General features: G+C 29.9%; 1 protein-coding gene across 4 annotated transcripts in view; it reads right to left on the bottom strand.

The window, feature by feature from the left end:
• LOC101891049 (hemicentin-1) overlaps positions 1 to 23,616 on the bottom strand; it is a 364,516-nt gene that overhangs the window by 299,449 nt on the left and 41,451 nt on the right. The gene's annotated exons all lie outside the window — the stretch shown is intronic.

Genomic DNA, 23,616 nt, shown 5'->3' with positions numbered 1-23,616 from the left:
GGCCCCAGATTTTTTGAATAATTTTTGGAAGCCTTTTGAAGGGTCTAGAAAGTTTTTTTTTCGGATGGATTTTTAAAATAAAATTTTAAAAATGTGTACAAATGTAAAAATGTGTTTGTTACAGGATTTTCGGAAGAAGGTGGAAATTTGAAGAATTCGATGAAGATTCTTAGATACCCTGAATCTTAAATCATTTAAAATAAGTTTTGAAACTTGGATTGTTAGAGGAATTTTTGGAAGATCACTAAAGGGTAACCCTTTTAAGACCTCAGGCTACTAAATTTATATTCATATAATTTTTAAAAGGTCCTTTGAGGTATAAGGTGAATAGTTTTTGGAAGCCCTTAAGGGCTCTTTATTGTGGATTTTAAAGCATTTTTTGAAAGAGGATTACAGGCAGTATATCGTGGTGATTTTAAATAAATTTTTGAATGTCCCTAAGAGGTCTTGGAACGTGGATTTTTTAAAGAATTTTTGAATGTCACTTAGAGGTCTTGGAACGTCAATTTTATAAAGAATTTTCGAAAATCCCTAGGATGTTATGGAACGTTAATTCTTTAAAGAATTTTTCAATGCCCCTAAGAGGTCATGGAACGTGGATTTTTTAAAGAATTTTTCAATCCCCCTTGGAAGTCATGGAACGTGGATTTTTTAAAGAATTTTTCAATGCCCCTTAGAGGTCATGGAACGTGGATTTTTTAAAGAATTTTTCAATGCCCCTTAGAGGTCATGGAACGTGGATTTTTTAAAGAATTTTTCAATGCCCCTTAGAGGTCTTGGAACGTGGATTTTTTTAAAGAATTTTTCAATGTCCCTAAGAGATTATGGAACGTGGATTTTTAAAAGAATTTTTCAATGCTCCTTCGAGGTCTTGGAACGTGGATTTTTTAAATAAATTTTTGAATGTCCCTTAGAGGTCTTGGAACGTGGATTTTTTAAAGAATTTTTCAATGTCCCTGAGAGGTCTTGGGACGTGGATTTTTAAAAGAATTTTTCAATGTCCCTAAGAGATTATGGAACGTGGATTTTTAAAAGAATTTATCAATGTCCCTGAGAGGTCTTGGAACGTGGATTTTTAAAAGAATTTTTCAATGTCCCTAAGAGGAACGTGGATTTTTAAAAGAATTTTTCAATGTCCCTGAGAGGTATTGGAACGTGGATTTTTAAAAGAATTTTTCAATGTCCCTGAGGGGTATTGGAACGTGGATTTTTAAAAGAATTTTTCAATGTCCCTGAGAGGTCTTGGAACGTGGATTTTTAAAAGAATTTTTCAATGTCCCTAAGAGGAACGTGGATTTTTAAAAGAATTTTTCAATGTCCCTGAGAGGTCTTGGAACGTGGATTTTATAAAGAATTTTCGAAAATCCCTAGGAAGTTATGGAATGTGGATTTTTAAAAGAATTTTCAATGTCCCTAAGAGGTCTTGGAACGTTGTTTTTTAAAGAATTTTTCAATTTTGGAAGTACTTTAGATCATTTTATTGAAGCTCTTTAATATTACCAGAATATTTACCAAGAACAAATTTGTTATCCATAATAAGCCTTGAAACTTTGATTGTAAAGAATTAGTTTGAAGAATCTGCAAAAATCTCAGCATTATTTAAAGAATTTTGAAAGCCTATTTAAGGCCCAGAATGATTTTTTTAAGGTTCGAAGATGGAGTAAAAAAAAAATTAAATAAATAAAAAAATCATTCGAACGAGTTATTTTACAAAATTTTTGGAGATCTTGAAGATGGATTTTTAGATTGGTAGATTTCTTAATGCCCGTAGACCCTGGATCATAATTTTTTTGAGAATTTTTGGAAGCGCCTTAGATAATTTTTGGAATCTCTATAATAGTCAGTCCAAGAATATATATATCATTAATAAATACGTGGTTGTCCATAAAGAATTTCGGAAGCTCTTTAAAGACCCAAAAATATACTTTTCGGAGACGAAGGACCTTTGGGCATCAAAATGTGTTTTTTATACAAAATTATTAGAAGACTCTTAGAGGGCCGTAAAGGTGCATTTTTAAAGATTTTTTTTGTAGACTTCTAAATGTCCTTAAACGGCTTTGGAATGTGGTGTTTAAGATTTTTTCGGAAGCCTCTTGGTAATTTTTTCAAGCTCTCTAAAAACTAGCCCAAGAATGTATGTCATTAATAATGAATTTCCATAAGGAGCCTGGAAATGTCAATTCCTTTAAAGAATTTTTGAGAGATCCTTAGAAGCTCAAAAAAAATAATACTTGAAGAATTTTGAAATACCCTAGAATGAATTTTCGGAGGTTTGTAGATGGAAATTTAAAGAACCTGTAAAAAAACTGAGAAAAGTATTACATGGCCTAGTTTTTAATTTTTTTTTTTTCAGAACTTTTGGAAGAGCCTTGGATTGGACATTTTTTAAAAGATTTTTTTAATATCCCTTAAACGCCTTGGAATGTGGATTTTTTAAATAATTGTTTTGAGTCCTTATAATAGATAGCCCAAGAATGTATATCGTTAATAATTGGCCTTATAAAAAGACTTAATTTTTTTAGCCTTAGAAAGAATTTTTCGGAGGTTCGGAGATAGATTTTTTAAGAATCTTTGATAGGTCTTTCGACGAACCAAAATGTGTTTTTACAGTATTTTTCGAAGATCCTTAAAGGCCAAGGATCGTAGATTTTTTTTTTTGTTGAATAATTTTCCAATGTCCCTTTCGACGAACCAAAATGTGTTTTTACAGTATTTTTCGAAGATCCTTAAAGGCCAAGGATCGTAGATTTTTTAAAATAATTTTCCAATGTCCCTATGAAACCTTGCATTCCGGATTTTTACAGAATTTTTAGGAATAATATAATAAATTCGTAGATGCCTATGAGAAGTCTTGAAACTCTATTTTTTTTTTTAATTTCTGGAAACCCTTCAAGGCTCTAGATCGAATTTTTCTGAAGTTTGTAGATGGAATTTTAAAGAATCTTTGTTTTTTTAACAGAAATTTGGGAACGCTATTAAAGGAACCTGAACTTGAAATGTTTAAGAATTTTTGGAAAAGTGCTTTAAAAGCCTAGATCTTGGATTTTTTTTTTTTAAATTTTTATGAATGTCGTTAAAAGCCTTGGAACGTAGTTTTTTTAGATTTTCTGGAAGTCTCTTTGAGACCTAAAGGGAGTCTACAAAAGTGGATACTTGTAGAATGTTTGAAAAATTCATAAATTCCCAAAAAAAGTGATTTTTTAGGGTTTTGCCTTGTTAAGGCGAAGATCATATGTTTTATGATTTATGTGTTTGTTTTTCTCTTTCGAGACGAACTTAATGATCTGAAATTTGCAGTGAAAAGGAAAGCCAGATAGACACTATCACACACTCACCACTATGCGACGCGTTTCGCAGTTGATTTTTTAATTTTTAAATTTTTTAAAACTTGTAGGAGCCCCAGAACGTAGATTTTTAATAAGTTCTTGGAAGGCCCTTACATGCTCAGAAAGAGCATTTTTTGAACGATTTTTGGTTTTATTTTGCCTTAGATGCCTCGAAACGACGACTTATTTTTACTAATTTTCGAAAGCCACTCATATTGTCATAGTTTTTTTTTTTTTTTTGGATTTGGCCTCTAAACCGTTGATTTTTTAAACAGTTTTTTGCGGCTCTTGGATTCTTATTAATTATTATAGAATATGATTTTTTAAGATTTATCGGAAGCCCTTTTTGGAAGTCCCTCAGATATCTGAAATATGGATTACTATTTTTTTTTTAAAAAAATAACATATTTTTGGACTTTCAAAGGCCCCAGGGTTCCTCAAAGTTCCCACGGCGTGAAATTTTCACAAAAAAAAAAAAAAAATGGAGGGAACCTAACTCCACCATAACGGAGATTTTTTTTCAATTTCCGAAGTCTTCTTCAAAATCTTTTTTAAGGAAGTTTTAAAGACAATTTGAAGACGAATAATGTGGATTTTTTAAAGAATTTCTAAAAATTACTTAAAGCCTTCATAAAACAATTATTTTTAATTTTTAGGAGACCTCCAGTTTCTTTTGAAATGTAGGCAATAAAAAACAATTTTGGAGGTGATTTTTTATTTTTAAGGAATTTAAAGGATATGCATCATTTTTTTTAAGCCTTCATTGGCCTCCTTAAATCTATTTTAAAGAGAATTAATAATTTTTTTTTTTAGGTTTCTCCAAAACCCTTACATCTATTTTTTACCTTAGATACCCTAATAAAATATATTATTGATTTCCTTAACATTATTTTTTGTTGATACTGGTGACTGTAACGAGCTTCTAATGACCTCCTTTAGTTTATTTTATTGAGTATCTTTACCCTAAACGTGTTGAAAATTTCAATCTGGCAAAAAAGGTTATCTCTCTTCTAAAAAACGTTAGCCAAAAATAACACTAAAAATTGTATTAGCAAGCTATTGATTGCCAAAAAAAGAACCAATCACCAACACTAGCACACACACACACACTCAGAGAGGAGAAAAATCGAATCTCAACAATAATTTTTTAACAGTTTAAACAAATATTTTGACAAGAGTTGTTGGTATTTTATTTTCCTTGTTGTAAAAGTTCAGGATGTGTGTTTTGTTTTTTTTTTTAAGCAAATAACTTTGGGTGATTTTTGTAACATAAAGTCACACACACACACAAATACACATCTACTAACGTGGTACGATATTTATAACATAACCTTGGTCAAGTGGAACGTTATGTGGAAAAAATCGGCAGGATATTTGGATTTTTGTGTAGGGTAGGGTATTCTCGTGGCCTTCCATGTTTCTCTGTGTGTGTGTGAAAGTTAAACTCACACACACACACACACACACATTCACTTACTCACCAATAACCATAAACAGGAAAACGGAAATCGTATATTGTCTGTATGCGATCATGTAACTGCTACATAACAGCAATATTTGCCCCCCTCCCTCTCTCTCTCTCTCTCTCTCGACACTACCAGCAGCACCACCATTACTAACATCCAACTACCAATACACTTGAATAAATACGGCAGCAACAGAAACAACAACTTTCAATATCAACACACAAAGCAATGCCAATATCAGCAACAGAACTGCAGCTATTAACAAGAACTAACAACACTGCCACCCTCGCCCCCCCTTCCCCAAACTCTCCTCTCCTTTTGAGTCTAAACATGAACTATGTTTAGACCTCAAATTTACATCGTGGGTCCTGCAATGCTTGCTAGTTGCTCCAAATGGTTCTCTGGCTGCCTGGCTTGCCTGGGTTGCCTTCCTGCCAATATTACTCCATATTTTGTTTGTATTTCTAGCCGTCATAAACAAACCCAGCTTCTCGTTTGTTTCTTCTCTCCTCGTTTTTTTACGTTTTACACTCTCTGGCGTTTGTTGGCTTTGGCCGTTTGTTTGTTTGCTGAACATGTAATAGAAATTTCCTTGCTTGGCCCGGGCTATGGATGATGCTATGCGGAGTGTAGGTGCGTTTGTGTGTGTGTGTGTGTGTGTGTGTGTGTGGTGGCTTGAACTCCTGTGTTTGCTCTTTATCGACAAACGTTGGAAATCATGTTCCTCTTCCTGGTTCTTGTTGTGTACACATCGACCTTACACGTACCTACGATATTGGGGGGTCCATTTCAATGCTCGGCTATGCTCAGTTACGCATACACCGACAACAACATCAGCAACAACAGCAAATCGTATTTCATAGCAATTTTTATATATCAAATATTTGTGCCGTAACAGAATATTGCCTCAGCAGTTCCCAAAAAAATGTTGCGGTGTATTGCCATTTTTTCCTCGCTCACACAAAAAAAGGCAATTTCTATTTTCGTTTTTTTTTTTTTTTTTTTTTTTTTTTTTTTTCATTGGAAAAGTGAAAATATTGCCATGGAGAAACCATTGCACAATGGAAAGGGGATAGACTCCCAACAAATAATCGAAATTTATTTTTAAACTCTGGGAGCGTATACGTGTTGGCGTAACGTATACGCAGTACAGTGCAAACTACTATGGAATATTAAGGGAATTTTTGAGATATTTATTGACTTTTCAATCCTAAAATGTGGATTTTTGCGAATTTTTTTTTTCAAAGACTTCAAAACTCGGAAATAGGGATTAGGAAAATCATGGACTTATATGTCCACATGACGAGATTTTGTGAAATTTTTTATTCATGAAATTGACAATACTTAAATGAGCATTTTTAAAATACTATTTTTAATAAACTAATTTTAATTCCAAATTATGATTTTTTCAATTGGTTTTCCATAGCCTTTGAGCCCCTCAAACGTTGGATTTCCAATAATTTTTGTTATCAAAAAATTTCCAGTAAATTTCCGAAAATATTTTCATAGAATTTTGAAAATAAGAGAATTCTAGAAAATATTATTTCAATTATTTTAAGCTTTAATAGGGCCGTACAAGGTGGACATTTTAAGGTATTTTAAAGGGTATTTAAAGGGCATACGACACATACCTTTAAGTATTTCTGAGCCTCTTTACAGGCCTCAGAATGTGCAACTAAAAAATGAGTATATTACAACGTTGATTTTTTTAAAGAATTTTTGAAGTCTATTCAAAGGACTCAAAAAGTGATTTTTTTTTAAATTTTAGAGAGCGTACAACTAGGATTATTCTTAAAATTTTTAAGAGTTTCTACAACGTAGATTTTTTTTTTTTTTAATTTTTAGAGGCCCTAAAACGTGGATTTAAAAAAAAAAATAGAGGACTTACAACATGCTTTCTTTTAATTAGAAGGCTTACAATTTTTGGAGGCTGTTTAAAGGAGTTATAACGGGGATTTCTAAAATAATTTCTATTTAAAGAACTTAAAAAGTGGATTTATAGGATTTTTATTTAGAGGATTGTTTTAAATTTTTATAAAAAATGTTCAGAGGATCTACAACGTGATTTTTTTTTTAATTTTTTAGAGAACTTATAACGTCGATTTTTTAAGAATTTTTAAAGATTACATGAATTTTTTCAAGAATTTTTAGAGGATCTACAACGTGGATTTTTTTAAGAATTTTAATAGGGCTTACGAAGTGGATTTTTTAAAGAATTTTTAGAGGGCCTACAACGTAGATTTTTTAAAGAATTTTTTGAGGCCATTTAAAGTACTTACAACGAGGATTTTTTTTAAGAATTTTTTGAAGGCATTTAAAGGACCTCCAACGTGAATTTTTTAAAGAATTTTTGAGACCATTTAAAGGACCTCCAACGTGAATTTTTTAAAGAATTTTTGAGGCCATTTAAAGGACTTACAATGTGGAATTTTTGTTGAATTTTTAGAGGACCTGCAACGTGGATTTTTTATAGAATTATTTGAGGCCATTTAAAGGACTTACAACGTGGATTTTTTAAAGATTTTTTTGAGGCCATTTAAAGGACTCAAAACGTGGATTTTTTAAAGAATTTTTTGAGGCCATTTAAAGGACTTAAAATTTGGATTTTCTAAAGAATTTTATGAGGCCATTTAAAGGACTAACAACATAGATTTTTTAAAGAAGTTTTTGAGGCCATTCAAAGGACCTAAAAAGTTGATTTTATAAAGAATTTTTTGAGGCCATTCAAAGGACTTACAACGTGGATTTTTTTTTAAAATGTTTGAGGCCCTGCAACATGGATTCTTTAAAGAATTTTTTGAGGCCATTTAAAGGACTTACAACGTGGATTTTTTAAAGAATTTTTGAGGCCATTTAAAGGACTTACAACGGGGATTTTTTAAAGAATTTATTGAGGCCATTAAAGGACTTAAAACGTGGATATTTAAAGAATTTTTTGAAGCCATTTAAAGGACTTAAAACGTGGATTTTTTAAAGAAATTTTTTGAGGCCATTTAAAGGACTTACAACGTGGATTTTTTAAAGAATTTTTTGAGGCCATTTAAAGGACTTAAAACGTGGATTTTTTTTAAAGAATTTTTGAGGCCATTTAAAGGACTTACAACGTGGGTTTTTAAAGAATTTTTTGAGGTCTTTTAACGGACTTACAACGTGGATTTTTTAAAGAATTTTTGAGGCCATTTAAATGACTTACAATGTGGATTTTTTAAAAAAATTTTGAGGTCATTTAAAAGACTTACAACGTGGATTTTTTAAAGAATTTTTGAGGCCATTTATAGGACTTAAAACGTGGATTTTTTTTAAAGAATTTTTTGAGGCCATTTAAAGGATTTAAAACGTGGATTTTTTAAAGAATTTTTTGAGGCCATTTATAGGACATAAAACGTGGATTTTTTTAAAAGAATTTTTGAGGCCATTTAAAGAACTTACAACGTGGGTTTTTAAAGAATTTTTTGAGGTCTTTTAAAGGACTTACAACGTGGATTTTTTAAAGAATTTTTGAGGCCATTTAAAGGACTTACAATGTGGAATTTTTAAAAAAATTTTGAAGTCATTTAAAAGACTTACAACGTGGATTTTTTAAAGAATTTTTGAGGCCATTTAAAGGACTTACAATGTGGATTTTTTGTTGAATTTTTAGAGGACCTGCAACGTGGATTTTTTATAGAATTATTTGAGGCCATTTAAAGGACTTACAACGTGGATTTTTTAAAGATTTTTTTGAGGCCATTTAAAGGACTCAAAACGTGGATTTTTTAAACAATTTTTTGAGGCCATTTAAAGGACTTACAATGTGGATTTATTAAAGATTTTTTTTTGAGGCCATTTAAAGGACTTAAAACGTAGATTTTTTAAAGAATTTTTTGAGGCCATTTAAAGGACTTACAATGTGGATTTATTAAAGATTTTTTTTTTGAGGCCATTTAAAGGACTTAAAACGTGGATTTTTTAAAGATATTTTGAGGCCGTGCAACGTGGATTTTTAAAGAATTTTTTGAGGCCTTTTAATGGACTTACAACGTGGATTTTTTAAAGAATTTATTGAGGCCATTTAAAGGACTTAAAACGTGGATATTTTAAAGAATTTTTAGAGGACTTACAACGTGGTTTTTTTAGAAACTTCAGAGGACTTACAACGTGGATTTTTAAACAATTTTTAGAAGGTCTACAACATGGATTTACATCTTGGTTTTTAAAGCATTTTTAGAGGGCCTACAACATGGATTTATTATATATATATATTTTTTTTTTTTAATTTTAGAGGGCCTACAACATGGAATTATATTTAGTTTTTTTTAATTTTTTTTAGGAGTTACAACGTGGATTTGTTAAAGAATTTTAAAAAAATTTAAAAGCATTAAAATTGGATTCTTAAAGGAATGTTTAGAGGCTAATTATATATCCTATAACTTGGATTTAAAAAAAATATTAAGAATTATTGGAGGCTATTTTAAAGAATTTTTGGAAGCTACTGAAAGGCCTCATATATTTTTTTTTTTAATTTTAAAAGCCTTATATCGTAACGATTTAAAATAATTTTTTTGTAGCACAATTTTTCCAAGAATTATTCACAATTTTTTCAAGGACCTTCCGACTTAGAAATCGTGAGTTTTTCTAAAATTTTTTTCAAGGACCAAATGTAGACTTTTTTTAAAAGAATTTTCACTACGACCTTTCGACATGGAAATCGTGGATTTTTAAAGTTTTTTTTTTCAAGGACCAAGAGTAGATTTTTATCGAATTTTCTCAAGGATCTTCCGCTTTAGAAATCGTAGATTTTTTTAAGATATTGTACAAGGACCAATAGTGGATTTTTCAAAGATATTTTACATGGACCAATAGTGGATTTTTCAAAGAACCAACGGTAGATTTCTTAAATAATTTTCACAATGACATTCCGACTTAGAAATTGAGGATTTTTCAAAGATTTTTTTTTTTCAAGGACCAACAGTAGCTTTTTTTATAATTTTCACAATGTCCTTCCAACTTAAGAATCATGGATTATACCAAAAAAAAAAAAAAACGTTCAAGGGCAAAAAGTGGATTTTTCGCAAATTTTTTCAAGGAACAACTGTGCATTTTTCACATATATTATTCCAGGACCTACCGACTTAGAGGTAGTGGATTTTTCAAATATATCGGAAGTCCGATTTAGAAATCGTTCATTTTTAGAAGATATTTTTAAAGGAGCACGAGTGGATTTTTAAAGAATTTTCACAAGGACTTTACGACTTAGAAATCGTTGATTTTTCGCAAATTTTTTCAGGGACCAACAGTAGATTTTTATGGACTTTTCAAAATGACCTTCCGACGTAGGAAACCTGAATTTTCCAAAAAAAAAAAAAAATCAAGGATCAAATGCGGATTATTTTTATAAAATTTTTCCAAAAACCAAAAGTGGATTTTTTACGAATTTTCACAAGGACAATCCGATTTAGAAATCGTGGATTTTTCAAAGAATTTTTCAAGAACCAAGAGTAGACTTTAACGATGACATTCCGACGTAGCAATTATGGATTTTTCAAAAAGAGTTTCAAAGACCAACAGTGGTTTATCGCAAAATTTTTCAAGGATCAAAAGTGGATTTTTTAAAAAATGTTGAGATCAACTGTAGATTTTTTAAGAGTTTTCACAAAAACCTTCTGATACAAAAATCGTGAATTTTTCAACATTTTTTTTTTTTTTTTTTGAAAAATATTTCAAAAGACCGAACGTGGTTTTTTTAAGACCAGCAGTGAAAAATAAATTAAAAAAATTCCTGGGGGCAACTGAAAGGCCTCATAACGTATTTTTTTCAAATTTTGGAGGCTATCTGAAGTTCATAAATCGCCAATATTTTTAAAGTTTTGTTCAGCATTTTTTTTTTTCAAGGACCAGCTGTGTATTTTCCACATTTCTTTCTGAAGGGCCTTCCGATTAAAATATTGTAGATTTTGTTTTTGCAAAATGGCCCTTTATTGTTGTTTTTATAAAAACAACGTTTTTTTTTATTATTCAAAGATTTTTATCAAGATTTTCTAAAGGCTGATCTTCAAGGATCAGCAGCGTATTTTTAAAGAATTTGCAAGGATCAACAGCAGAATTGTAAGGAATTATTTCAAGGACCATTCGCCTTAGGAATAGTGAATTTTTTTACAGATTTTTTTTTTTTTGTTTTTCAAGGTCCGTGGATTTTTCTTACAGATTTTTTTGAAGGACCGAGAGTAGATTTTTTATAGAATTTTTCCAAAGACCAAATGTGGATTTAAAAAAAATCTCCCAAGGACCTTCCGACTTAGAAATCTTGAATTTTTCAATGGTTTTTTTTTAAGGATCAATAGAAAATTTTTGAAAAAAAAAATTCTAATGCCCAAACATGGATTTTTTTAAATATTGATGTCCAAGGATCAACAGAGGATTTTTAACAAAAATGTTTAAAGGATCAACAATAGATTTTTAATGAAATGGTTCAAGGACCAGCCGACCTAGGAGTCATGGTTTCAAGGACCATTCGCCTTAGGAATCGTGCATTTTTTTAAAGATTTTTTTTTTTATATTTCAAGGTCCGAGAATTTTTCTTACAGATTTTTTTGAAGGACCAAGAATAGATTTTTTATATAATTTTTCCAAAGACCAAATGTGGATTTAAAAAAAAATCTCCCAAAATCTCTCTTCCGACTTAGAAATCTTAAAATTTTCAAAGATTTTTTTTAAGGATCAATAGTAATTTTTTTGAAAAAAAAAAAAAAGAAATCTAATGCCCAAACATGGATTTTTTTAAATATTGATGTCCAAGGATCAGCAGTGGATTAATTATGGAGCAAGAGGCTAGTATTTTTTGAACAATTTTTAAAGGATTAATTGAGCCAATAATGTGGATATTTTGAAAAAAAATTTCCAATCGACCAAGGTAACATGGATTGTTTAAATACTTTTTTCAGGATTAACCTACTAAAAAGCCTTATAATGTGGATTTTTCAGAGGATTTTTGGAGGCAGTTCTATGGAATTTTTCGTAGCTACGTAAAGATGGATTTGCTAGAGATTTTTGGAAGTAATTTAAAGGCATGAAAAATGGATGTTTTTAAAGATTTTTTGAGGCTCATTGATGGCCTTTCCACGTGGAATTCTTAAAGAACTATTAGGGGCTATTTGAAAGCCTAGCAAAGAACATTTTTTTTTTTGATTTTAATAAAATTTTAAAAATTTTTTTTAAATAATATCTCAAAAAAATTTTATTTACATTTTTTTTTAAAAATTATTTCTATTTTTCTAAATATGATTTTTTTTTTCAAAGACCATTTATGAGCTTCATATTTTTTTTTTTTTTTTAAATATTTAAAATAATATATATTTTAAATATTATTTTCCCTGCCACTGTGTGTCCCCATGGCAACCTCGCCCTCTTCTTATTCTTCCCTTCATTTCCCTCGCAAAAAAAAAAAAAAAAAAAAAAAATCCATTTAGCCATTTGTTTTGGCCATCAAAGTATCATGTTTACACATTTTTTAAATTTAATTTTCACTTCCAAAGAAAACAATAGAAAATGACAAAGTTTTCTTTGTTTTTCCTTTGTTCTCAAGTGTCCATAGACAATTGACATTGTTTCTTTTGCATTACAAAAACAAAAAAAAAACGGAATTTAAGTGTCAAAGTGGCGGAGGCCTCAATTACAATGTCGACGAATTTTGCTTCCCCTTAAAACTTTGCAAAGAAAATATTTAAATTTCCACAGAAATTGATGCGTAAATATAATTTCCCCAGCAAGAAGAAGGAGATGAGTAAAGGAGATGGGGGGTTGGAGGGTAGGAGACCGCGGAAAAATTATTTTAAATGAGTTGCGCTACCATGACAATGCGCGGGGAAAATGTCTTACGGAGTTTAACAAGGTCAGACAATTTACCATAGAAATTAGAAAATTTTTGTTCTACGCTTCGGCATTATGACAAATGTCATGGCAATAAAAGGTCGCTGGCCTTTTCGGTATGTTTTTTTTTTTTGGAAAAATTCAATTACAGCCATGACACTTCTCCGGCTAATGGCCCATGGTGCAAACTACCGAAAATAAACAAAACAAACGAACCAAACCAAACGGAAATAAGTGTTGGTGGTCCAAGAAATATTTTTGGTGACTGCATGGCCATGCCACTTGATGTTGTCGTTGTTATCCTTCGCCTGCTCCTTCTCCCTTTTTCTTTCCGCATTCTCTGACTCTAAAAATATTCAGTCACCAGACCAATACGAGAATATTGGTTTATATACGTTTTTATTATTTATTGTGTCTTGTTTGTGAAATGATATATTGGCTTTTATACATTTTTTATGATCCGCAATTCTTGTTATTCTGTCATTTCATGTTTTGCTTCTTTTTGGTTGTTGTTGTTGTTGTTGGTGGTCATAGAAATGCTAAGGATTTCCTAAAATAAGACGAGACAAGGAATTCTAAGGACATGTATTGTAGGAATGATGGGAAAGTTCAAACATATAACCTACATGCATAAAGGGATACATCCTAGACGGCATAAAGGGATATAAAGTAGGGCAAATTATTTTCAAGGACCTCAAAAAGGGGATTTTGAAAAATGTGTCTCAAGGACAAACAGACGGAAAGGATTTTCTGAAATTTTTTTTATAGGTAAACAATGGATTTTTTCAAGTACTCTTTTATGGACCATCAGTTGAATTTTTAAAGAATCTTTCCCAAGGAACTTCCGGCTTAAAAAATCGCGGATTTTTATAGATTTTTTCACAGAATGGCTGTGGATTTTAACCAAAAATTTTCAAGGATTACCAGTAGGTTTTTAAAGAATTTTCTACCGCTTTAAAATTTTTCAAAGATTTTTTTTCAACAACCAAACGTAGGTTTTTTTTTAAAAATTTTCAGAAGGACCTTCCGATTTAGAATCCATGGATTTTTCAAAGGTTTTTTTTTTCAAGGACCAACAGCATGTTTTTTAAGAATTTTCAGAAGAACCTTCCAATTTAGAAGTCGTGGATTCTTCAATGAGTTTTTTTTCAAGGACCAACAGTGGTTTTTTAACAATTTTTTTCGAGGACCCACACTTCATTTTTTTAAAGAAATAGAAATACTAGATTTTTCAAATTGCCTAAATTTTCGCAAATTTTTCAAGGACCAAAAGTGGATTTTTCTCAAATTATTTTCAAGGACCTTCCGACTTAGAAATGTTGGATTTTTAAACATTTTTTTCAAGGACCAAAGCATTTTTTTTATAATGTTCACAAGGACCTTCCGATTTAGAACCCATGGATTTTTCGAAGATTTTTTCAAGAATCAACAGTGGATTTATTTACCATTTTTTCAGGAACTAACAGTGGGTTTGTTAAAAATTTTCTCCAGGACCTTCCTACTTAGAAATTGTGGATTTTTAAATAATTATCTTCAAAGACCGATAGTGGATTTTTAAATATTTATATTCAAGGATCAACAGTGGATTTTTCAAAGAATTTTTATAGACCTTTTTTTAAGGACCAAAAGAGGATTTTTCACCCGATTTTTCAAAGAATTTATTCAAGATCCAATAGGGGATTTTTTGTAGACTTTTTCAAAAGACCAAAAGTGGATATTTAAAGATTGTAGACTTTTCTTAAAAAACAGGATGAACAGTGGATTTTTAAATATTTATTTTCAAGAATCAACAGTGGATTCTTAAGCAATTTTTTTCAAAGACAAAAGAAGATTTTTATCCTTTTTTCGGGGACAGACAGTGGGTTTGGTTAATAAAATTTCTCCAGGACCTTCCTACTTAGAAATTGTGGATTTTTCAATGATTTTTCAAGAACAAACAGTGGATATTTTAAAGAATGTTTCCAAAGACCAAACATGGATTTTTTAAATGATTTATCTTCAATGATCAAAAGTGGATTTTTCAAAGAATTTTTTTCAAGGACCAACACTGGATTTTTGACCAAGTTTTTTCAAGGACCAACATTGTATTTTTGAAGAATTTTTTATGGACTTTCCGACTATAAGAATCAATGATTTTTTAATTTTTTTTCAAGGATCAACAGGGAATTTTTTTTAAATTTTTTTCAGGAACTAACAGTGGCCTTGTTAAAGATTTTCTCTAGGACCTTCCTACTTAGAAATTGTGGATTTTATTATCATTTTTTCAAGAAGAAACAGTGGATATTTTAAAGAATGTTTCCAAAGATCAAACATAGATTTTTAAATATTTATATTCAAGGATCAACAGTGGATTTTTCAAAGATTTTTTTTTAAGGACCACCAATCCACTGTTGGTTTTTTCAAGGACCAACAGTTTATGATTTATATAATTTTTTTATGGACCTTATGACCCAGAAATCAATAGTTTTTAAGATTTTTGTTTTTTCGTGGACCAATAGTGGATTTTTGACAAAGTTTTTTTTCAAGGACCAACAGTATATTTTTAAAGAATTTTTTTATGAACCTTCCGACCTAGAAATCAATGATATTTTAAGATTTTTTTTATCACGGACCAAAAGTGGATTTTTAACTGTTTTTTTGGGGGACAAACAATGGATTTGTTAAAGAAATTTCTCCAGGAACTTCCGATTTTGAAATCGTGTATTTTATTATCATTTTTTTCAAAGAACAAAGAATGGATATGTTTCCAAAGACTAACCATGGATTTTTAAATATTTATAGTCAAGGATCAACAGTGGATTTTTCAAAGAATTTTTACAATTTTCTCATGTCTAATCATTCATTAAAGATTTTCTCCAGGACCTTCCTTCATGGAGATTGTGGATTTTTCAATGATTTTTTTCAAGAACGAACAATGGATACTTTTAAGAATATTTTCAAAGACCAAACGTGGATTTTTTAATGATTTACCTTCAAGGATCAAATGTGGATATTTCTAAGAATTTTTACAAGGACCAACAGTGTATTTATAAAAAAAATTTCTTCAAGGACCAACAGTGTATTTTTTCTAATATTTTTTTTGTGGACCTTCCGACCTAGAAGCCATTGATTTTTATTATATTTTTTTTTTTTTCAAGGATCAACAGTTGATTTTTCACCATTTTTTCTGAGACTAACAGTGGGTTTGCTAAAGATTTTCTCCAGGATCTTCCTATTTAGAAATTGTTGATTATTTAACGATTTCTTCAAGAACCAACATTGGATTTTTTTAAAGAATTTTTTCAAAGATCCAAAGTGGATTTTTTCGAAGAATTTTTTCAAGGAACAACAGTAGATTTTTCAAGGACTAAAAGTGTATTTTTTATAGAATTTTTTATGGACCTTCCGACCTAAAAATCAATTATCTTTTGAGATTTTTTTTTTCAAAGACCAACAATGAATTTTTAACCATTTTTTCAGGAACTAACAGTGGGTTTGTTAAAGATTTTCTCCAGGACCTTTTTACTCAGAAATTGTGGATTTTTTCATGATATTCAAGCATCAAAAGTGGCTTTATATATACATTTTTTTTCAAAGTTAAAAATTTTTTTCAAGCATTAGTCGAGCCAGGAATTGAGGACTTTTTAAAGAAGTTTTTCAAGGGACATTCTTAGAAATTTTGAATTTAATTTTTTCATATATAAATTGAAGGAAGAAATGAGGATTTTTTGGAAGAAACATTTTCAAAGAATTGACCAAACCAATAAGGTGGACTTTTTCCAGCGTCATGGATTTTTTAAACGATTTTTTCTAAGGATTCACCGATCCAAAAAGGGAATTTTTTAAAGAATTTATTCCAGGATTAGTCGGCTGAGGAAGCATGAGTTTTATAGAGAATTCTGCGAGTTTTTTTAAATGTTTTTGCAAATAGACCCAAGAATCTAATTAACCGGTACATGAAACATGGAATTGTGTTGTTGCAAAATACTACGGTATCCCGAACAAACAAGCCACACTGTTCTAAACATGGAATTTTTAAAGATTTTTTCAAGGATATGCCGACCAAAGAAACGAGATTTTTTTTAGATTACAGCACCCAAGAATCTTGAATTTTTTAAAGTTTTTTTAAGGATTCCCCGACCCAAGAAACGTGCAGTTTTTTAAGATTTATTTCCAGGATTAATGGACCCAGGAAACATAGATTTTTTGTAAGAATTTTTATAAGATTTTCTTAGAATTAACCTACGCATGAAAGGTGTATTCTTTTTGAAGGAAAAGCCGAACTAAGTAACGACAATTTTTTTAAGGATTAACCGACCAAAAAATTTTTGATTTATTGCAGAATTTTTTCAAGGAATTCACGAATCAGGAAAAGTAGTTTTTTTCATAGACTTTATAAAAGATTTTCCCACCCAAATATCGTGTCTTTTTTTAAAGAATTTTTCCAGGATCAATCGCCCCAAGAAACTAGGATTTTTAAAGAATTGTGTCAAGGATTAATCGATCCAAAAAACTTGGATTTTTTTCCGATTATTTAAATGATTAGAATCAAAGAGACCCGCATTTTTTTATGAATCTTTTCAAGTATTAATAGACCCTAAAACCGTTGATTTTTTTTTTTTTTTTTTTTTTTTTTTTTTTGAAGGAGGTGGATTTTTCAAGGTATTTTTTTCAAAGATTAACCGATGCAAGGAGCATGATTTTCTCAAAGATTTTTTTCAGAGATCCAAGGAATGTTGGTTTCTCAAAAAAAAAAAAAAAAAAAAAATTATAAAGGGGCAACTGGGGAATAAAAAATATCTGTAAATTAACAACTGTGGGTTTAAAAAAGAAGAGACTTTTTCAAGGACCTAGAAAAAATACTGTTTTAATTTTTTTGAATTTGTTAAAGAATTTAAAATTTTTTCAAAGATCGAATGAATGTTGATTTCTCAAAGATTTTTTTCTATAAAGTAGCAACTGGGGAATAAAAAATATCTGTAAATTAACAACTGTGGGTTTAAAAAAGGAGAGATTTTTTCAAGGACTTAGAAAAAATACTGTTTATTTATTTATTTATTTTTTTTTTTTGAATTTTTTAAAGAATTTAATCAAAGACTACCCTTACCTCGGCTTTAAATTTGTTGATAAAAATAAATGAGGGACCTAAAGATTATAGATTTTTTGATCATTTTTAAAGGCTAAACATGGAATATTTGCTAAACATGGAATATTCAAGGACCAACCAATCTAGAGGCTTTGAAAGTATCAACAGTTGATTTATAGGGAAAGGGACATTCGACTTAGAAATAATTGGTTTCTGAAGATTTTTTTTTAAACAATACGTCAAGAAATATTAATTATTTAAAAGCATTCCTAGAATACCACCACAGTAAAAAAACGTGGAATCGTGGACAGCAGGCTATAAACCTTAGTTATTATAATTTTTTAGATATCACAGCAACTTCATTTTTAAAAGGAATCTTTTACAGGACAAAATTTTCCAGATAGGGTGGGTTTTTTAGACATTTTCTAGAATAAATTTATAAAATTTTTTAAAGGCCAAAAAGGCCAGATAGACTTGGATCTATAAAGGACTTGTGTCGAGGGCCAATATCAAAGGTATTTTTTAAAGGACAAAGAACACAGTAAAAAAACGTGGAATCATGGACAGCAGGCTAAAAGCCTTGGTTATTACATTTTTTTTAGATATCACAGGAACTTCGTTTTAACAGGCGTCTTTTATAGGACCAAATATTCCAGATAGGGTGGGTTTTTATAGATATTTTCTGGATGAAATTTATAAAATTTTTTAAAGGCCAAAAAAGCCAGATAGACTTGCATCTATAAAGGAATTGTGTCGAGGACCAATATCAAAGGTATTTTTTAAAGGATCAGAAATGGCGTATTTTGAAATAACTTTATTTAAGGACAAAGGACTCAGACCCCATTTTTAAATGGAATCTTTTGAAGGACTTTTTACCATCATAAAAGATCTACAGCTAAGTACTATTGAGAATGTCTGCATGATGACAGTTAGTGATTTGAAAATAATTTTCTATACAGGATTTTTGAAGGTCCCCTAAGGAACCAACAAAATGGATTTTTTACGCGATTTTTTGGGCTCCTTAAACTTGGAGGTTTTAAGGAGAAAAATGTGTTCTTTAGTTCCTGAAGACTCTGGAAATATAAATGATCTGAGATCTCAAAGAATAAAAAAAAAAATTGAAACAGTTGAAAACATTTCAAGACCCTGTGGGCGTATACATTGTGTCATAACGTATACGCAACGTTGGCCACCCTCAACGTTAAATATTGTCGATTTTTCCTAAATGCATGTGTTTTTTCGATCACTTCCACATTTCAACGTTTTTAGATATGTATTTTTATCTCATATTTATGGCTCAAATCAAATGTTTGAGAACGAAAAAAAATAAATAAATTCCAAATATGTTGTTGTGTGAGCATAAAAAACACACTGTACTCTCGTACATTTGAAATACAACGAGAAAGACGTCTATGACATTTGTCGACATGATATGTGGCCCACAAAAAAAAAAAAAAAAAAAAAAAAAAAAAACAAAAACGAATTCTGCCATTGGCTTTCACATCCTTAATTTAACGAGCTAGCTAACAGCAATGGAATTCCAAAAGGACCAACATTTCCTATGTCTGCAAAAAAAAAAAAAAAAAAAACAACGAACAAGGAAAACAAATCAAACGAAATTATGTTTAAAATTGTTGTTGTTAACAACAACAAGAAAAACAACAAAAAACGAAAGGAAATAAATTCCTTTTTATTATGAAATTGCCAGAACAGAAGTTCAATTACTCCATATCTCTGTGTGTTCGAGACGTAATATCTGAACTGAGGCTATGCAGTTGAATTTCTTTTCCGAAACTGCTGCAATAAAACAAAAAAATCGAAAATGTTTTCGTTGTTGTTTGGGCCTAATAAAATATTTCGAACGGCAGCAAGCAAACGAAATTGTTTGCTTTCAATATTTTATAACTTGATTTAAATTGAGATTTCGAAGATATAATTTATTGCCCAAGAGAAGGACTAAGAGAGAGAGCGAGAGAGAAAAAAGAAATGGGAAAGGAGGAGGCAGTGAAATAAGATTTCCAAGAGTGATTATCAAATAAATAAAGATTTCAATAAAATTTATTGTTGATTTCAAATATAAATATTAAATTTTAGATGTATGCTTGTTTGTTTGAGATAAGGGAAAACATATGTCTCCCAAGGATGTCATCGACTTGAAGGAAAATTTTTATGAAAATTAACTTCATAATTTTCAAAAAAAGTTGTTCCTTTTTTATTTCTCTTAGATTAAATCTCGCGGAAATTCAAAAATTCTGTATAGAAAATACATATTCTATAGGTTTAAGGTATAGGTAAAAAAGTAATATCTACATTTCAGGTGGTCCTTAAAAAATTTTTAAAAATGCAATGTTGGATACGCAATGGTTTCTTAGGAAAATTAAAAAAAAAATAACCAATGAAAAAACATTTGTAATTAAAAAAATAAAAAAATTGTTGTTTCATGGACAAGATTTTTTTTAAAATTATAAAATTTTTCGTCGTAGGGTCCTTGAAAAAAATTTTAAGCTCTCATTTTGATTGGGAGATGTGACAAAAATAAATTTTTGACCTATGAGTCCTTGAAAAAATTAAATGAACCTTCATTTTTCATTTGAGGTTTAATTTGTATGGTTTAAGGGTCCTTCAAAAAATTATTACAGAAAACCGGATTTAAGATGATCGACAGGACATCGTTGAAAAAATCTAAGTTTATTGAGCAACGGTTTCTTAAGAAAAATTCTTTAACAATTCCAAGATTGACAACGTGTGAGTTCTTGAAAAAAATCTTGAAAAATGAAAAATAAATAAGCCCTTCAGATAAATTTAATAATAATTTTGTTTTAGGATCCTTGAGCTAAATTCCTTAAAAATAAAAGTTCATTGTTCCGTTAGTCATGAAACAAAAAAAAAATTGAAAAATCCCCCCAAGGGTTATGGAAAAAAAATCTTTAAAAAATAAATTAATTCAGTTAAATGATTTTAAAAGTTCAAATATTTTGGTTATTGGGTCCTTCAGACTTTTTTTTAAAAAAATCTAACTTTTTTGCTCCTTTAGTCCTGAAAAAAATCTAAAAAAATATTTCGGAAGGGTTATTGGAAATACATTCTTTAAAGACAAATCTAAGGACCATCAATAAATAATATTCCCTAAAAATCGGTTAGTCCGCGAAAAAAAAAATTCTTGAAAAAAATAAATGAGTCCTTTAATTAATTTTTTTTAAATTATTTTGGGTTCCTGACAAAAATAAAATTATATAAAAAATCTAGTCTTAATGAGAAACAATGCTCCAAAAATCTTATTTTATTGCTCCCTTATTTCATGAAAGGTAAAACAACCCTTAAACAATCCAGGTTTATTTGGCTGATGAGTCCTTGAGAACATTTCTTTAGAAAACCACGTTTATTGGTTGATGAGGCCTAGTATTTTAGTCTAAGATTCCATGGAAAAATTCTTTAAAAAATTGCCTGATTTTGGTTGAAGGTTTAAATTCTTGGAAATAATTCTATAAAAATAATAACGTTTATTGATCTTTAAGTCCTTGCAATAAATGTATTAAAAATACACGTGAATTTGTCAAGAATCCTAGAAAACAATTCTTTAAAATCCTTCAAACAAATTTATTAAAAATCCACTATTATTGCTTAATGAGTCCTTAAAAGAATTATTTAAAAAATACAAGTTTATTGGCCTCTAAGCCCTTGAAGGAAATTTATTAAAAATCCACATTTATTGCTCGATGAGTCCTTGAAAGGAAATCCTTAAAAAATTCACGTTTATTGCTCAATTAGTCCTTGAATAGAATTCTTTAAAAATCCACATTTATTGCTCGATGAGCCCTTGAAAAGAATTCTGTAAAATATCCAAGTCTATTGGCCTTACTTCCTTGAAAAGAATTATTTAAAAAATTCCACGTTTATGGCTCAATAGGTGCTGGAGAAAATTTCTTTAAAAAAATAAAGATTCATTGGACTGTGAGTACTTGGAAAAATTCTTTAAAAAATTCCACGTCTATTGCCCAATAGGTGCTGGAGAAAATGTCTTTAAAAAAATTACAGATTCATTGGACTGCGAATCCTTGGAAAAATTCTTTAAAAAATCCACGTCTATTGCTCGATGAGACCTTGAAAATAATTCTGTAAAATATCCAAGTCTATTGGCCTTTTTGTCCTTGAAAAAAAATTATTAAAAATCCACTATTATTGCTGAATGACTCCTTGAAAAGAATTCTTTAAAAAAATGCAAGTTTATTGGCCTTACTTCCTTGAAATAAATTTATTAAAAATTCACATTTATTGTTCGATGAGTCCTTGAAAGGAAATCCTTAAAAAATCCGCATCTATTGCTCGATGAGTCCTTGAAAAAAATTATTTAAAAAATTCCACGTTTATTGCTCAATTGGTGCTGGAGAAAATTTCTTAAAAAATGACAGATTCATTGGACTGTGAGTCCTTCGAAAAAACTCTTTAAAAAATCCACGTCTATTGGTCAATGAGTCCTTGAAAATAATTCTGTAAAATATCCAAGTCTATTGGCCTTTATGTCCTTGAAAAAAAAATATTAAAAATCCACTATTATTGCTCAATAGGTGCTGGTGAAAATTTCTTTAAAAAATTACAGATTCACTGGATTGTGAGTCCTTGAAAAAATTCTTTAAAAAATCCACGTCTATTGCTCAATGAGTCCTTGAAAAGAATTCTATAAAATATCCGCATTTATTGCTCAATGAGTCCTTGAAAAAAAATATTTAAAAAATTCCACGTTTATTGCTTAATAGGTGCTAGAGAAAATTTCTTAGAAAAAAAAATTACAGACTCATGGGACTGTGAGTCCTTCAAACAAATTTATTAAAAATCCACGTTTATTGCCCAATGAGTCCTTGGAAAGAATTCTATAAAATATTCTATAAATGAGTCCTTGATAAAAAAAAATATTTAAAAAATTCCACGTTTATTGCTCAATAGGTGCTGGAGAAAATTTCTTCAAAAATTACAGATTCATTGGACTGTGAGTCCTTCGAAAAACTCTTTAAAAAATCCACGTCTATTGCTCTATGAGTTCTTGAAAATAATTCTGTAAAATATCCAAGTCTATTGGCCTTTATGTCCTTGAAAAAAAATTATTAAAAATCCACCATTATTGCTCAATAGGTGCTGGTGAAAATTTCTTTAAAAAATGACAGAGTCATTGGATTGTAAGTCCTTGAAAAAATACTTTAAAAAATCCACGTCTATTGCTCAATGAGTCCTTGAAAAGAATTCTGTAAAATATCCGCATCTATTGCTCAATGAGTCCTTGAAAAAAATTATTTAAAAGTTTATTGCTCAAAAGGTGCTGGAGAAAATTTCTTAGAAAAAAAAATTACAGACTCATGGGACTGTGAGTCCTTCAAACAAATTTATTAAAAATCCACGTTTATTGCCCAATGAGTCCTTGGAAAGAATTCCTTAAAATATTCTATAAATGAGTCCTTGATAAAAAAATATTTATAAAATTCCACGTTTATTGCTCAATAGGTGCTGGAGAAAATTTCTTCAAAAATTACAGATTCATTGGACTGTGAGTCCTTCGAAAAATTCTTTAAAAAATCCACGTCTATTGCTCAATGAGTCCTTGAAAAGAATTCTGTAAAATATCCAAATCTATTGGCCTTTATGTCCTTGAAAAAAAAATTATTAAAAATCCACTATTATTGCTCAATGAGTCCTTGAAAAGAATTCTTTAAAAATTCTACGTCTATTGCCCAATAGATGCTGGAGAAAATGTCTTAAAAAAATTACAGATTCATTAGATTGTGAGTCCATGAAAAGGTTTATTAAAATTCCACGTTTTTTTTCCCAATGAGTCCTTGAAAATAATTCTTTAAAAATTCAAAAAAAAAAAAAAAAATAGAAATCGCAGATTCATTGGATTGAGAGTTCTTGAAAAAAATTCTCT

Source organism: Musca domestica, unplaced genomic scaffold (assembly GCF_030504385.1).
Source record: "Musca domestica strain aabys unplaced genomic scaffold, Musca_domestica.polishedcontigs.V.1.1 37, whole genome shotgun sequence".
In the NCBI taxonomy this organism is placed as follows: domain Eukaryota; kingdom Metazoa; phylum Arthropoda; class Insecta; order Diptera; family Muscidae; genus Musca; species Musca domestica.
This window is presented reverse-complemented; position numbering and strand designations above follow the sequence as displayed.